The 17,718-nt window shown below is 43.7% G+C and overlaps 1 long non-coding RNA gene and 1 pseudogene across 1 annotated transcript; one reads left to right on the top strand and one right to left on the bottom strand.

Annotated features, from left to right (window-relative positions):
- Nucleotides 1-448: 448 nt before the first annotated feature.
- LOC123371783 lies at nt 449-8,098 on the bottom strand (annotated as a pseudogene).
- Nucleotides 8,099-11,698: 3,600 nt separating this feature from the next.
- Nucleotides 11,699-16,372, top strand: LOC123371645. Its single transcript, XR_006579887.1, has 3 exons — nt 11,699-11,714; nt 13,576-13,618; nt 16,270-16,372. It is a non-coding gene; the product is annotated as an uncharacterized LOC123371645 (long non-coding RNA).
- Nucleotides 16,373-17,718: the final 1,346 nt, after the last annotated feature.

Raw genomic sequence — 17,718 nt, 5'->3', positions numbered from 1 at the left:
AAGTAATATATACATATATACATCCAAATCATTGTAATTTATTTATGTAAAGTTTGGTTGTTGGTTTTTTTTTTGCAGACTCAATAATAAAAATAGTACACAGGTATCTCTATGCTTTACTGGACCTAACAGATTAGAAACATAAAGTGCTTTGCATGTTCTTGTCTTCATTTTTATTCTTTCTTTGGCTTTTTTGGTAAAAGTGGTTGTCTGTACAACAATATTGAAGTAAATTTAAAAGTGCTTTGACATAATAGAAGTCCAAATAATAATGAAAAAAAACATATCTGAAAATAGTTCCACATATTTTATTTCAGAAGCAGACAAAAATCAATCCAGTTTAGTAATAATGATGATAATAATAAACACAATCCTATTATATTGTATGTTAGAAATACAGTGTGATAATAAAAGGTCTGGGTTATACACATCCATTGTATGGATCAGATTACTTGCAAAAATGCAGCAGCTCTTTGAAAGGAAAGTTGGCAGGATATCAACTCTCCTATGAAATTAGAAGAGAATCTTCGAGGCCAGCATCAGTGAAGTGGTTTTGGTACTTGTTTTTCATAAAATGAAGTACACTGAATGCCCTCTCACACAGCACAGTAGTAGAAAACAGGGACAAGAAAAGCAAAGCAACTTTAGCTAGGGGTTTCTAAGTGTCCTCAGACAGGTACCCGTTACTCCAGAACTCCTGTATTGTAACACTGGGTTGACTGAAGTATGTTTTCATTCTTGAATCATTGCACATTTTCAGCATGAGGAACTTGAGATTCCTTAAATCCAAAGAGTCAAAGGAAGCTAATCTGCCTTGCAAGGTGGTAGTTTGCAGCCAAAAAAGCCTAACCAGAATTGTTGAATGGATCAGTCGCAAAGATGTACTGATGGAAAAAATTTCCCTCACTGAAACGATTTTCAAGATCCTCCGAGAGGATACTCAGGTATTCAGTTACAGCTAAGCCAACTTTTTGCTGCTCATTCTCATCCTGACAGCTGAGAAACTGGTAAAAAACTGAAAAGTCCCATTCCTCCTGTAGGTGATGGATGATGTCAGTGATTGTCATTCTAAATGTATTAATTATTTCAACGCTATCAAATATTGTTAGCTAAGGTTTCTGAAGCTCCAGGTTCAAGGAAGCAAGCTGTGGTAAAAACTCTTTCAAAAAGAACAGGCAACCATGTACTTCTGGATTTTGTAGCTTTTGGGACAGTTCCGGTGAAACTTTACTCAAAACCTCAATGAGCTCTTCTCAGAGCTCAAACAGCCTCTGTAGACTGTCATTAAAACTAAGCCAGCAGACTGGGCTTTAATGCAGCAGCACCTTGTGTGTCTCATAGCCCATTTCACACAGAATTGCAAATCTCCCTTTATTGACACTCCTGATGTTGACAGCATTGATGCATTTTTTCACTATGGATTCAACCTCATCCATACTTTTCATTGAAGCTTTGCTGGTGGGCAAAACAGTGAAACAAGAAAAGTTTCTGAGTGCACCTTGGAAGCAGTTCAGCACTCCTACTTGTGCATAGCTGCTGCCCCATCAGCTGTCAAACCACAGAGACTGTCAAAGCTAACAGGGCACTCCTGCATTCTCGCCTGAACACATTCAAAAATGTATTTGCCAATAGGCCTATCTCTGAGGCTCACCTGACATAAAACACCTCCAGAAAAACAATGGCAATCACAGTCCAAAAAGTGAACACATATGATTCCCTTGGGATTCCTCGTGACATCAAGGTTCTCATCCAAGCACAGACTGTAGAAAGGGCTTGCTGTGACTTTTCCAGTTATTTCATTCTGTAAAAAAATTTCCAGATCTCTTGTGGTCCTCTGTAATGTGTCATTGCTCAGTGGTAGCTCTCTGAAAAGCTTACCTTCTGGTTCTACAGCCAGAACAATTTTCCTCAGGAGTTCTCCATCGCTGAATAGTTTCCTTGCTTGCCCCCAAAATAGTGCAACTTTAAAAGTAGCCACTCAAATCTGATTCGCTTTATTAAAAAAAAAATCTTTGAGCCGCTGCTGTTGTCTTTCAAACTAGGTTTTTGCATCATGTAACAGCTTGCACCTCTGAAACTCATTGTGGTAATTCTCTTCAAGTACCCCAGCATGAGTGCTATAGTGACATGGTATTGCATACATTCTGATTTGATGAATTTCTCTCTTACAAACAGCACACACTGCAACTTGCTCGGAAATGGAATCAGATGGCTTCAGAAACACAAGAAACTGCATTTCCCACTGGTCTTGAAATGTTCATTTTTCTTCCTTCCATGTTCTGCTTTTCTTAGTCGGACGTGGCTCCTGTGGGACCATCTCTGTATCACATACAGGGGCACTATCTGGCACTGTTTTTTTGAAATACTTTCTGATATCCATTCGTGTCTTTAATTCTTTTGCCTTCTGCCACAAACAATCTCAGCCTACCAATGAGGTTGACCAATAGCTGCTTACAGAGCTACAGTAGTGGGAGATGTAAACATAGTGTGTATATGTTTTGTGATTTGAAAGGAATCCATATCTACGTAATACAGCTCTGCCTGTACTTTAGTAAGATTTAGAAGAGAACAAGTCTGCATTGTGATTTATGGCGTTTACTTTAAAACTTTACATCTCAGCGATTGTTGGGGTGCTCTGGTGCATAGGAGTATTTTGACTTCTATATTTGAGGGAGCAGGACGATGTGGATTGAACCAGGACCGAACAGGGCCTTATGGGTGGGTGATATGGACAACCGCCCACAGTGCTGTGGTGGAGGGAGTGCCATGGACAAGAGGCAAGGAGTGGGGCAGGCCTGGGGTGTGAGACCATGGAAGGGAGCTTGGGACAATGTGGGGGAAGCAGCAGGGCCCATGAGTGATGGGGCGGTGGGTGGGGAGCCTGGAGAGTGGTATTTGTATCTTTTTAAATATTACTTTTCACAGCAAGTCATGGCAAATTAGACCTGGATGGAGGGGTGGGGGGTGAGACACCAGGGATGATGGATGGGGGGTGTCACCGCCACGTGGTTGGGGCTGATGGTCAGCTCCCTGGGCCAGCACCTGCAGGATTCCAAGGTCAGTGCCCACTGTCATGCAGCTGGGGGTCAGCACCCGGTGCCAGCGCTTGGGGTCTGCGCTTGCTGTCACACGACTGGAGCCAAAGGTTGGTGCCCAGAGTCTGCACCTGCTAGAGCACGCAGCCAGCACTGGAGATTTGCACCCGGGGCTGGTGGCCAGGGATCAGTGCCCAAGGTCGGTGCCCACTGCTGCATGGATAGGGCTGAGGATTGGTGCCCGCTGCCATGTGGCTGGGGGTCAGCAGCTGCGGCCGGCGCTTGGCGTCTGCGCCTGCTGTTGCACAACCAGGGCCAGAGGTTGATGTCTAGGGCCAGACCCACCAGAGCCTGCTGTCCCGCGACCAGGGCTAAGGGTCGGCACACAGGGCCAGTACCCCCTGGACTGGAGCCCGCAGCTGGCACCAAAGATCTGCACCTAGCCAGAGTTGTCACCCACCAGAGCCCAGAGTTGGTGCCTGCCAGAGCCCAGAGTTGGCACCCAGGGCCAGCAGCCAGTGTGGTGAGTCAGTGTGCCACTGGGGTTGGGGATTTGCACCTGCTGCTGCTCGGCCGGGGCTAGGGGTCCAAGTGCATGGCCAGGTATTGGTGCACTGCATGGCCACAGCCAGGGATTGGAGACCCCCCACTGCCACCATCACATGATCAGGGGCTGGAGCCTGAAGCCCAGTGGCCAAAGGCTGAGGCTGCATGGCCAGAGGTTGAGGTCAGCGCTGGAAATCCCTTGGCCAGAGCTCTGTGTTGGCACCCAAAGCCTCAGGGCTGGAGCCCTGTCCACAGCCAGGCTCCCTAAGTCCCTGCTGCTCAACCACCTCAGGGCTGAACCCCACGTCCCAAAGTCCCTCCACCCCTAGTAGAAAACTCACCTTGGTCCTTCAGTGTTGTGTGTCCCACCTGTCTCTCCAGAGAAGTGGTGCGGCGCATCCAGGAGCAACAGGGAAGGTGGGAAGTGGCTGATGATTACCCCACCACCACTACCCAGGAGGCTGCCATGGCTGCAGGGGAACTCCTGGTGGTCACATGCGGCCACGTGGCCACATTTGAGAAATGGTGGTTTACAGCATATAGAGGTGCTGAGACATAAAAGGATGTTTTGTGGTTGGCTGGATGCTTAGTGGGAGAGCTGTCACTTGAAAGAATTTTTGGACCACTCTTGTATCTTTTATTTCCCAGTCTATGGATTTCTGGCATGTTGTGGAGACAATAATGTTGATATCAAATGAGCAAGACAACAACTACTCATTACATGGGAATATGTTGTAAACAATCTATACAGGGCAGTGAAAATTTAGCATTGTACTAAGAGGAGACAAATCAATCACATCATAAAAGGGTTATTCATTGGTTTGTAGGTGGTGGAAAATCCCACTCAGGACTCTGTTAGTAACAACCATTTGTTAGGAACAGTGTGTGAGAGAATTTAGATATACTTCATAATACAGATACATCAACTGCAGTGTAGTTATCTTATAAAAACACCATAGCTGCCTTACGGCTCTAACTATTTTCATGTACACAGGACTCTGTGAGCATTGACATCAGTCAGAGTCAAAGATAAAAGGTTGGTGAAAAAACCCCTCACCCTTGTTCCGATCATCTCTGGATCTATAAAGCGGTGACATCTTGTGCCAAGAGGCAAGTGCTGTGTTTTAAGGGTTTTTTTTTTGGCACTTGTCCTCTTCTCCAGGGCACAGAAGTGGGAGCAGAGTCTGTCTTCTGAAGGTCCTGAACATATGAGCAAACAAGTACACCCTGGGTCCAGTGTCGTCAAAGACCCAGAGCTCGTCTTGTCTCTCCAGCAGCTCTTTGCATAGGGGTGGATTCTCATGGTCAGTGGCCAATTACCTTTCCAGCTCCATTACCACCTTACTTTGGTGCAATCTTTGTGCTTCTGGCTGTCTCCTAAGTCACGATAGCAGTGGGAGCGATGAAATCCACTGGCAGGAATGACAGGATAAGGACTAACCAGGATGGAGACAGCACCTCAGGGGCTATCTCCTCCCTTTAGGGCGTGTTGCTCTGTTTCCTTCTGCTCCAAGGATGCCCCCCGACCCCATGTAAATAGGAACAGAGGTGTGACCTGCAACTACAGCTCCAAGTTTAAAAGGACCCAAGGACTGTAAAACTTGCACTGGGTGTAGTTGATTCTCCTCAGGGGTTCTGCCCATGAAAACAACTAAGATCTCCCCCCAACCGAGGAGAGGATTTAAAAAAATATGGAGGTCAACTGGATGTCTTGAAACAGCAAAAAACAAACAGGAATGGGAATGAGGTCAAAGTTTTAAAATAATGGATCTGGAAAGGGACATTGAGCAGAGAATCCCAGACAGTACCCATTGCTCAGAAAAAACATTGAGTGTCATCAGGCACTGTCTAGAAGAACTCTGCCTGGATGTGTGCTCTAAAAATGGCAAGGAATAGGCCTCAAAATCACATAAAACTTGCCTCCTTCCCCTGCTCTCCCCCCCCGCCACCTCCAAGTATATCTTTCTAGACTGAGAAATGGCAGTTTTGGCTAGTTATATACCTGTTCCTACTCATGTGCAGGAGGAGATCTCTGTACTATGTGGGGCTGGAACAGGATGTGCATAAATAAAAAGGTGAGGGGTAAAGTGCAGCAAAAACATTAATAAAAGACTGTAGAGGAGGCAGAAAAAGAACTGCAAAGCTGGTGTACTGCGGTCTTCTTCTCACACAAAAAGGGCAGGTGTCGGAGGATGCAGTGAACTGTACTAAAAGCACACCGGTGTTCACTGCTCCATGAAGGAGTTATCAATCCATACCCGTCAGGCTGTGAAACCAAGGTCAAAGGCAGGCTGGCCCACAGGGGAGCTTTGTCTTAGGAATTTGCAACTGGTCCCCCCACTTGGTATGAGTGTGGGATATGAGGGCAAGAAAATGGGCAGTATGGAGCACAGGCATGTACAGCTGTTCCTGAGGAGCAGTTTGTAGGCAGACCAGCTGAATGTCATTAAGCTGGTTCAGATGGTGTGTGCCTGAGGCAGCAGGGATGGCTTATAGGGTAGGGGCTTAACATTAAGCTCTGGAGGACCAGGAGATACAAGCAGGTGGAGACCACCATTCTGCAGGGCCTGCTTGAGAAAATCAAGAGAGAAAGGGGAAATGGCAGTTTTTACCCCCTGGAGCACACAGTGGGGGACACCAGGGTGAGCAACCCTGTGCACTGTTCTTCTCCCCTTTGATGACTCTACATGAGTAAGTACAGGTATATGACTTACAACTATAGCTCCAAGTCTTAAAGGACCCAAGGGCACCCTGGGACGCACCCATGCCCCTGCTGCTAATGTATACTTTAATTGTAATTTAATGAAAATTATGCAGACTCAAGAAATAAGCCAATGTTCATATTAACAGAGCTTTTCTACATGCAAGGAAAACAGTATTTTACTTGCTGCTAATGCATAAGAAAATAAATCTATGGTTCATTTTTATGATGATTTTCTTAATCCTACAAGTCTGAGGAAAATTGTATCACTACTAGTATGGACAATCCTGTGTGGTAGATTCCACTTCTCTTTCTCTCTACTTCAGTTCTTTCCAAATAGGTATAATGAAATTGAGGCAATTACTGCAGCCCTTACTAAGCCATTACTCTGGCAAAATCATCACTAAAATATGGGTTTTATCACAGCAAGACATAAGAATAGAAAATTGGATTTTGGCCCTATATTATTCTTGAATACAACTGCTACAATATGGGAAGCAGACCCAGATATAGATGAAATAAATCAGACATGCAAATTGTCCAGAAAATTTACCAACACAGATATTACTACTGTTTGATGTTGATGGGGTAAAAGTAGTGCCGTGTTACTCACCTGTTCAAAATAATAAGTGAGTCTGGGTAAGCGGGTGAGTGCAAAGCCAACATACATGTATTGCAACAACTGTGTATTTGAGAGCAGTTGTAGATGTGGATGGATGAGTGGATCAATCAGGAAGTACACAGACATATATAGTGCAATTGCAGATGTAGGCACACGGATCAACCAGGCATTATATAGAAACAAGGATCATCTTTAAAATACAATACATGGTTCCTATTGAATAAGAAGTTTGTCTGAAAACAAGATGAAAGAGGAGCACACTGATGATATGGTAAAGCAGTTTGTTTTTTAAAATTTTATTTTAAAGGTCTTCCTTCCTTCCTTCCTTCACTTTAATCACCTGATCAGTTCTGAAGGTGGATATACATTCACCTGGTACAGTGGTTATCTTGTTATTAGCTTTGTCAATTTTTATGATTTAAAGAAATGCATTTGTTCCAGTCTTTCTGTTGATTGACAAACTGTGGGAGCAAGGGGCACAGTACATGTGGGCAGCTAGAAATATGGCTCTTTTTTACATTTTGTGAAATAATAATGTATATGTGGGTGTTCATTTCTGGGTACAATCTGCAGGGTAGGGAAAGCAAATGCTCAAGGTAGCACTGCCTGGAATAAATGTCATTTTTGTATTCACATGTCAATTTCCAATATTGAATATTAATTTTTAATTTTGTATGTCTAGATTTCGAATGCTTAAAATTAATTACATTTTAAAACAAAAGGCTTATGGTTTTAAAGGGATATGTTCACACACACACATATATATATATATATATATATATATATATATATATATATATATAGTAACAGAAGACTAAAAACTTGACTCCATAAAAAACTGTCCCCTCACCGATCCTATATAAAATGAATTGTTTAAAAGTGTTATTTTGTTAAATGTATACTGAGTTACATGGTGCAAGATCATGTCTTGCTGTCTCAGTTTGAGTACACAAATACACTGTAATATTTCACTGTGCGCCATTAAGAACATAACTAAATGGACAATAGAAACAACTTCAAAGTTGTCATTGTTCTACACAGCATGGCTACCTGGAACTCCATGGTGACCTGGAACTCCATAGCAACAGTGGGAAAATCCTCAAATTTTCCTGCTCCAAAGGCACAAGTTCCTTCTGTAAAGAAATGCCAAGTGGTATTATACTGTTCAGTCACTGGTGGCACTATGTGTAACATATCTTATTTAAACAAACCTCAGCTAGTTGAGCATTAAAGGATCTTATGATGAACACATCTGGTGTGTATAAGCAAGTTCTGTACCCAGTCCATATCTGGTGCAAAAGCATGACACTTTCCATCTGAGCCTACATGAGAGTGGAATCCCTATCAGCTGTTAGTAGTATAGGGTCTAGCGACAAATCCCTAAACAATTCTGATTTCTTCCACAGATGGTGGTGACTTCAAGATGGGTGCTTTTGCACATTCTTGTTTTGTAGATACACATGTTCCTTTCATTGGTAGTAAGCTTTTGTTTTGGTTAACAAAATGGGAGAATAATGTAGTTACTTAGTTTCAAACTATCTTTTTTGTAAAAGAGAAGAGAAAAGCACAGCAACAAAATGAAAAAGTCACACAAAACCCAGCTAGGCACCAGCTCTAGACAACTGTTTTCCCTAGTGTAGTTAGATGAAGCCCTGAGACATAAACCCTTGGTATCAGAGGCCTGGTATGAAGCCTGAGGCCTGAACTGAAGTAATGGTCAAGACATTGCTAACATAAAGCAAAGTTAGGCTGTGAGCCAGAGGCAGGCCCTGCTCAAAGAAGTTGGCAAGAGGAAGGCTGCTAAAAGCACGTATACACATGAAAGCACTAGTAAAATGAACGTATGCCAGAACAGCACCAGAACAGCCTGATACAAACACATCCCACACAGATAACAAGGAACAGGCAGACCCAGCCTAAAGACAGTATAAAAGGGCAATATGATGGATTGGAGAGACAATGTAAAAGAACCATACAGTGGATAGACAGACAATATGATGAATAGACAATATGAAAGGACAATACGATGAATAGATAGTTTGATGGATACTTATTTTTCCTGTACCATGAGAAAAGCAACACCCTAATGCATAGAGGGGCTGTACCTCAGTACATTCAATGTTGCGTAACCTGTTTGTATCTGTGTATAAGAATGCATCCCTGAATGGACATCTTTGTCTGGCCTAGGGGGCAGTGGAAAGCCCCTCCACTGACTGAGCCGGTCCATTGCCAGGGAGCACATATGTACTAGCAGAACCGTAGATATCTAATCTGGGGAGCTAGAAACTGTGTTTCTCTTCGACAATAAACCTGGCGGGGTGCCTTCATACCTTATCAGAATCTGTGGTCACTGGGGGTTCTCTCGGGTGTGCTGTGTCAGCTATCTGCTCAGAGCCGGGGCAGCACACAGAGGGAACACACGCATGCATGGGACTGATGTCAGCATTGAATAGAGCAGAGCACCACACCGGTAGCGTCTGATGACACCTAGCTCTTTGGTCCTATGATATGAGGAGCAGGTTATTTGTTTATTAACACCGTGAATCATTAAAAAAAGCATGGCAAATTTGTTTAGTACCATGTTCTGAATGTTCACATGTTGGGAAGCTTTCATTATGTATTCACTGGCAGTTCTAATGCAAATTAAATCCCTTGATTAATTCGTGAGCCTCCTGCTTGCTGGAAGTCCTGGTGGTATAAAGTGATGTCATTAGTGACACCCTAGTAGCAAGGAAGACTGTAATAAGAAATAGTAAACCATTTTCTCCTCTGCTTGAACACTGATTTAACAATCAGAAAAAATAACATTTTATGAGTATTTAATTATGTATTATCTGACAGTGATTTCTGAGAAAAACGGGTGCATCTGCCTTTAATTCTTGCATTTTCTTTGTGCTAATTGGTGTTCATATTTGCACTTAAATATGGCATCTGTTGGCATTCTACTTTGGTTTTGGAAATTGAAATTGAGCTACTCTTATACTGCATGAATGCTTTCCTGACTAACCCAAACTCAGCAAAGAACCAACTATGCTGAAATCTCTCCCTCCTTTTCTACACATACTATAGAATTATCTGTTCTCCATTACTGTAGCCTACAGAATAACATTCATGCAGTCTCAATTAATTTCACTGGGCTGTAAGTATGCTACTTCACTGAAGTACCACTAGGAAGGACTACACAATGTAAAGCTAATTTACCACATGGGGTATGAAAGCTTCATGCAGACTTGCCTTGGAGGGGAGAAATATGCAGCCCCACCACCTAAAAAGGACACCTTTATTCATGATGTCCAGAAAACATATTGGAAAATACCTTTTACATTCTAGACTTTGTTTGGTAAACACTATATGAACACTTGATAGATTACTTGCTAATTATTTTGGAAGTGTTCTGATTTCACAGACAGAAATAGCTGGTGCTGCTCAAAAAATTGGGGAAAAATCTTGAATCATCAAAAAGCTAATTGTGCTAAAAACTTCCCACACTCGCACATCTATTTGAAGTAAAAGCCTGTTTACATTGGAAAAGTGTATATATCCATCCCCTGCGGAGGATGAATGGGCTCCTTACTAAAGTGAGAACACAAAACTGGAAGCCAGAAACTTCAGAGTTCTATACTCACTTCTATCAGTGACTGACCTTAATACTTATGTACACTTGTCAGTTAGATAGTCTACTTAGTTTTTAATCTCATAATTTCAGAAACAAAACATGTATTAGTTAAATGTGACGTTCAGACCTCAACTCAAACCCTTAAAAACAAAGAAATTCCAACTTATGAACACCTCTTAATTGTACCCTAATGCCTTCACAGCACATTTATCCTTTTGCCTCCAACAGATTAGGAAGTCTCTTTATGCATGACACATTAATCTTCTGCATAGTATAACACAAAACCTATATTACAAACTTAGCAGCACACGCAATATTCAATGTTGACACATGTACACAGGTAAGTGTACAGTATTTAGGTTTTTGTGGAGGAAGTGTGAGGTCAGAATTAAGTTTTTGTTTATATTGGGGTACCTTTTTTTGACCCAACCAGATAGCTAAATTTGCCTCCACTAAGAGGAGAAATTGATGATAGAACCAGATATTTAGTTTGATGCAATTGTTACACTTTTAATTACAAGATTCAGTTTTTCAAAGAGAATATTGTTTAATCTGGGCATTCTAACTTTTTGCTTTAGGAGCTTCTCGCAGACAGAGACCTCTTCAGTGCACAACCACAGGCCAGCTCCTCTTGCAGTAGCAGCACACACTCTGCACAATCTAGCTAGAGCACTAACTCACTCACTGTGCCCTCAAACTAGCTGTAAAGAGCAGCTCCCATTTCTCTCGTTATATAATTTATATCCCCAGTAAAAAGATATATACAATAATAAACAAATATTCAAATTATTACTAAATACAAACTGTAGTGAAACATGCTGTGCTGGCAAACCACACACGTGTTTATTACATTTACTCCTGGCTTAAGGTAAAGCAATGCTCAGGTTATTGATTAAGCACAGACTAGGTATAGCTCACGTAGTCCCTTCACCAATTATGATATATTGCACAAGGGGAGATGGCTATGGGTGAACCAATCAATATGTTACAAGTAACTATGATCTCATGCTCTTTGTTCTAATTATTAATAAAAACCCAGCTCAAGAGAGCTCGGGACGCCTGCTTAACAAACCTCTTGACTCCGCGTCTCCTTGATCCCAACATCTGGTGACCCCGACGTGATTCACCGGATCCCGAGGACCCCTGCTCATCCGACTGGAATAGTCTAGGTGCACCCGCTGGAAACAGCCACTCGTGAGTATGGGGAGCGATTTATCAGTGCCACAAAAGGCTCATGCTAAGGAATTATTTAAGCTCATTGAGGGGAGCGGTTGCCCAGCGGTTACGCTGCGGCATGTAGAGGATTTTGTTAAGGAAATAGAATGTCAATGCCCCTGGTATCCCGAAGAGGGGTCCCTGCAGCAAGCAGATTGGCAAAAGATAGGAACACAGCTCTTTGAGACACCGAGAGCAGCAGTACAGCACCTGCTCATGTGGCAGCGCTGTACTGAGGCAGTGGGAAAACTGGGGCCACAGGCGTCTCTCACTGCCGCCCCGCTTCTCGCGCTGACGACACCGCCTCCGTACCCGCGGGTGCTACCACCAGCGCCTGCGGTGTCGGATACGGGGCAGCGGCCCTCGGATCCCTCCGTTAATAAAGGAACTGATCAGCCTTGTTTCCGGGGGAATCGTGGGGGCTGCGTCCGGGCGGCGGTTGCGTTGGCGCGTGAGACGGGGGAATTGAGTTTGGAGGAAGAACATCAGTGGGAGGGAGAGTTGCCCATGCTAATGCCTATAGCGGCAGGAGTCGATGCACAGGGCAATGCCGCCAGAGAGTGGACAGCGCTACCGTATACAGTACTGAGGGAAGTGAGAAAAGCTATCACGGAGACAGGCATCAGGTCTAATTTCGTGGCAGGCATCTTAGAAGGGATTGGTAATGGCTACACGATGGCTCCACAAGATTGGAAAGACTTATTTCGTATGGTGCTGACCCCCGCCCAGTATATGGTGTGGGACAGTGAGTTCAGGTTGGCTGCTGTAGGATACTCAACCCCAGCTGCCACGCCTGACCAGATTTATGGAGCAGGCCAATTTAGCACTATAGAGGGACAGTTGGAGTTAGACCCAGACACATATATTCGTACTAAACTTAGTGTTATGAGAGCTTTCAGAAGGGTTCCCGTAAGTGGGAAACCGACTAGGTCTTTCACAGCCACCCGGCAGCAGCCTACAGAGCCGTATCCGCAGTTCATAGATAGGCTCAAGGAAGCAGTACAGCGGCAGGTCGATAACGAGGAGGCACAGACAGAGCTTTTACGGCGACTGGCCTATGAGCAAGCTAATGCTGATTGCAAGAAGGTACTGCAATCTATAATACATCGCCCCTCGTACACTTTAGCGGACATGATTCAGGCTTGCGCGGATGTCGGTAGTCAAACCCATGCTATGGCTCTTTTGGCAGGGGCTATAAGACAAGGTAATAAACCCACAGGAAATTGTTTTAATTGCAAAAAACCGGGACACTTTAAAAGCCAGTGTAGGGCACCTGGAGGGGGAGCACATAAAGGAAGACCCCAGGAAGGGGGTAGGCCCTCCAAAAAATGTCCTAAATGCAACAAGGGGTATCATTGGGCAAATCAATGTCGATCAGGACTGGGGCAGGGAAACCAGTAATCGGGCCCTCCCCGGGCCCCGGAAAAACAATGGGGGCGGAAGAATTGACTAGAGCACAACCGGCAACGACCGGCAGTGCTGGAATAGACTTGTATAATCAAGAAGAAAAATCCTCATTCTTACCGGGGGAAGTTCTTTTAATGCCTACTCAATTAAAAGGGCCCCTTCCTGAAGGGACGGTGGGCATTATACTCCCTCGGTCATCAGCAAGTAAACAAGGAATTATGGTAGTTCCAGGAGTGATTGATGCTGATTATCAGGGAAAATATATGTTCAGTATTGGAGTCACCTGCCTTTTACTTTAAGACGAGGGGACTCCTGGGCACAAATGATACTGTTGCCATATGAGCTCCCTGGAGAAAAATCACAGGTAACATGTACAGGAGGTTTTGGATCCACCCGTACTGAAGGCGACAGCGACTCTTCCTTTCACCCACAGGTGGCGGCGTTGGTACACCGAATATCCCTGCACAAACCTCAACGTAAGTATAACCTCCAAGGTAAGTGGCTGACCGGTTTGTTGGACACAGGGGCGGATGTTTCTGTCATAGCTGAAAAGGATTGGGAACCTAAATGGCCCTCTGAGATAGCCCCTGCGGTATTCGGGGTAGGAGGAAGCCAAGCATCTAAAAAGAGCTCTCAATGGTTACCGGTAAAATCCCAGGAACAAGGTCCCATAATAGCATATATTCAACCCTGCATATTGCCTTTACAGTTTAACATTTGGGGAAGAGATTTGTTAGAACAGATAGGGGCGAAACTGATTTTGGAAGATGAGTAAGCCTCAGGCTCTTCCGTTACAGTGGAAAACTGATAAACCAGTCTGGGTAGAACAATGGCCATTACCTAAAGGAAAATTAGAAGCTTTGCAGCAATTAGTTGAGCAACAATTAAAAGATGGACACATTGAGCATACTACAAGCCCGTACAATACTCCTGTTTTTGTAATTAAGAAAAAATCAGGAAAATGGAGGCTCCTTCACGATTTGAGGGAAATTAATAAAATACTAGAACCAATGGGCCCCCTGCAGTGTGGCCTCCCCAATCCAAATTTAATCCCTTATGACTACCAGGTAGCGATAATTGATTTAAAGGATTGTTTCTTTACAATACCGTTACAGGAAAAGGATAGAAAGTATTTTGCATTCACAGTGCCAGTCCTGAACAACGCCCAACCCACAACACGTTATCATTGGAAAGTGTTACCCCAGGGCATGTTAAATAGCCCTACCATGTGTCAGTATTTTGTAAACACTGCTCTTCAACCTTTCAGAAATAAGTTCAAACAGCTACTTGTATACCATTATATGGACGATATCTTAATAGCCGGTAGGCCCCTACCCACCACATGGAAAAGTGAGTTAACTGATATCTTAAGTCAATCGGGTCTGGTAGTAGCCCCGGAAAAAATACAGGAAGCCGAACCTTTTCAATATTTAGGTCATAAAATGCTTGCAGCATACTCCATGCCCATACTTCCAAAACTTACCTTGCCAAACAAATTAACATATGTAGTACTACAGCAAATTCTGGGATCCATAAATTGGATAAGACCGTATTACAAGATTCCCACTTCTATGCTAACTCCACTGTTTAATGCCCTAAAATTAGGAAAGCAACCGGGAGACATAATATCACTAACAAACGAACAACGGGAGGTAGTGCATAAGGTCAACGAAGCCATGGCAGAAAGGTGGGTAGATAGAGCAGTACCTGACGTGCCCCCATCCTTAATCATTCTTGGGGACACTAAGCAATTCATGGGGGCATTACTTCAACATACAAGTGAGAGAGAATTTATCCTCGAGTGGATGTATTTACCACACACACACAAAAACACACTCGTCCCATTGTCTGGAATGTTTGCTCAATTAATCACTAAAGGACGCAATCGAGCACTAAACTTGTTTGCCATGGATTTAGTAAACATTGTTATCCCCATCCCCATCGCCACCTGGGAAGTTGCATGTATGCACTCGGAGGAGGTGCAAATAGCCCTAGCCAATTATGTTGGGTCCGTAACTTACCATACTCCCAAGGATCCTCGTCTCCAAGTTGCTCAGCATATTCCACTGAAAGTATTCTACTTGGTATCTCCCGTTCCCATAACAGAAGCTCTTACCATTTTCACCGATGGTGGCCCCTCCAGAGGGGTGGTTGCTTGGAAGAAAAATGACCAGTGGAAATCCCAGTTTACCTTACCGCAACGCTCTCCTCAGCGTGCGGAGCTGGCTGCGTTAATTCTTGCCTTTAACACATTTTCTGATCAACCAGTTAACCTCATAACAGACAGTTTGTATGCTGCCAATGTTGTTAGTAATATTGCTTCTAGTTGTGTTACTGCATCTTTGGATAATAATTTGCTTGGTTTATTTCTTTCCCTACAACTGATATTACGTCACCGACGACATCTATTTTTTATCGCACATGTTAGAAGTCATCAGCCTTTCCCCGGAGAAATCTCGCAAGGCAATGCCTATGCTGATAACGCCTTAAAGGCTTTCCCCTGCTCTCCTATGGAAAGTCACTCCTTACATCACCAAAATGCCAGGGCATTGGCCAAGCAATTTTCCATACCACTATCTGATGCACAAGCGATTATTCAGCAGTGCCCTGAGTGTACTGGAAACCTCGCAGGACCCGCTATCGGGGTAAATCCTTGGGGGCTAGGTGCAAACCAATTGTGGCAAATGGACGTCACTCGGTTCCCACCATTAGCTCCCTGGTCCTATTTGCATGTAGTCATAGACACTTATTCTGGATATATATGGGCAACGCCACAAAAAGGGGAAAAGGCGAAACACGTCTGTAATCACCTCATTCGTTCCTTTGCAGTCATGGGAAAGCCGTCAGCTTTAAAAACTGACAACGGCCCAGCCTATTGCTCTTCAGCGATGGCAGCGTTCTGCACGCGATGGGGAATCACGCATACCTTTGGCATCCCATACAATTCCCAAGGACAAGCCATTGTAGAACGAGCTAATCGCACATTAAAAACTGCCCTCCTGCGGCAAAAACAAAAAGGGGGAATTGTCCCCGGCAGCCTGACAGAAAAGGAAGAATGGCTGGCTCAAGTACTGTTTACACTCAATCATTTAAATCTATTACCTTTCAATTCTCAATTTTTTACCAGGGCACAACGGCATTATCAGACGACCGAAGTTCTTCCTGCTCCAAAGGTAACCTATCGTCAGCTACCTGGCCCGGAGTGGAGCGGACCTGTGCCACTAATCACCTGGGGGTGCGGTTACGCAGCTGTATCAACACCGAGCGGCCCACTCTGGGTACCTGCACGATACATTCGACCATACAAGGATAGCGTGGCATCAGGGACTGAGCAACCCCATCCCTGACTTCAACATACACTTATATGATGAAAAAGCAGTGGACAACCAAATTGTAAAACTACATAATTTAACAAAAGAAGTTACTATGGATGTTGGTTTTTCAGGATTCTGGGACTGGCTTACTGGATGGCTGCCAGACCTATCCTGGCTAAAGCAAATGTTTGCATATGTTATTATTATAGCTGCAGGATTAATAGTTTGTTGCTGCATATTACAGTGTATTCCTTCACTTATTAGCCTATTTGTCCAAGGCTGCCCTTGGCAACGACTTAATACAAACAGAGCATTCATTATGTCTGCAAATTGCTTAAAAACAAAAAGGGGGAGATGTAGTGAAACATGCTGTGCTGGCAAACCACACACGTGTTTATTACATTTACTCCTGGCTTAAGGTAAAGCAATGCTCAGGTTATTGATTAAGCACAGACTAGGTATAGCTCACGTAGTCCCTTCACCAATTATGATATATTGCACAAGGGGAGATGGCTATGGGTGAACCAATCAATATGTTACAAGTAACTATGATCTCATGCTCTTTGTTCTAATTATTAATAAAAACCCAGCTCAAGAGAGCTCGGGACGCCTGCTTAACAAACCTCTTGACTCCGCGTCTCCTTGATCCCAACAACAAACAATATGAATCTATTTCTAAAACATCTGTTCCAGGGACCTCACACAATCTTAGCTATATACAAAGATTATAATAAAGTCCCTGCTCCTCTGAATACAATAAAAATAAAACAGCAGGAGACAGTTCCTTTGCTCACAGTTCTAAACCTTCCTTTCCAACCAGCACTTTGTGCCCAAAAAGTTTTCTCTCTCAGGACCATATTATCAATGCTTGTGTTGCTGTCACCTTGGCTTTCTGGGCCTGGCTGCTTCTTTGTCTCTCTGCCCCTTCTTTCTTGCCACAAAAACAATTCCACTAGCGAAAGCCCTAGCCCCTTGGGCCATATGGTTCAGCTTCTACTTGAGGTTTTCCAAGGGCTTGTGTTTTGGGTGCTATTGCTATTGTTTCAGTTACCTGGTTATAATGGCTTCTTTACATTTATTCTAAATGAAAGGCAGCAGTTATAGTTCAACCCAACCCACCACAACATGGAAAAATTGAAGGTAAAAGCAGTCTGGTCAACAACAGTTGCTTAAGTTAGAGCTAGGGGCCCCTCCCAAAATAAATGGTTAGCTTGTGATCTTAGGTAGAAAAGTATTTGTACTTACATCTTCTAAAAACTTAA

Source organism: Mauremys mutica, chromosome 5 (assembly GCF_020497125.1).
Source record: "Mauremys mutica isolate MM-2020 ecotype Southern chromosome 5, ASM2049712v1, whole genome shotgun sequence".
Classification (NCBI taxonomy): Eukaryota; Metazoa; Chordata; order Testudines; family Geoemydidae; genus Mauremys; species Mauremys mutica.
This window is presented reverse-complemented; position numbering and strand designations above follow the sequence as displayed.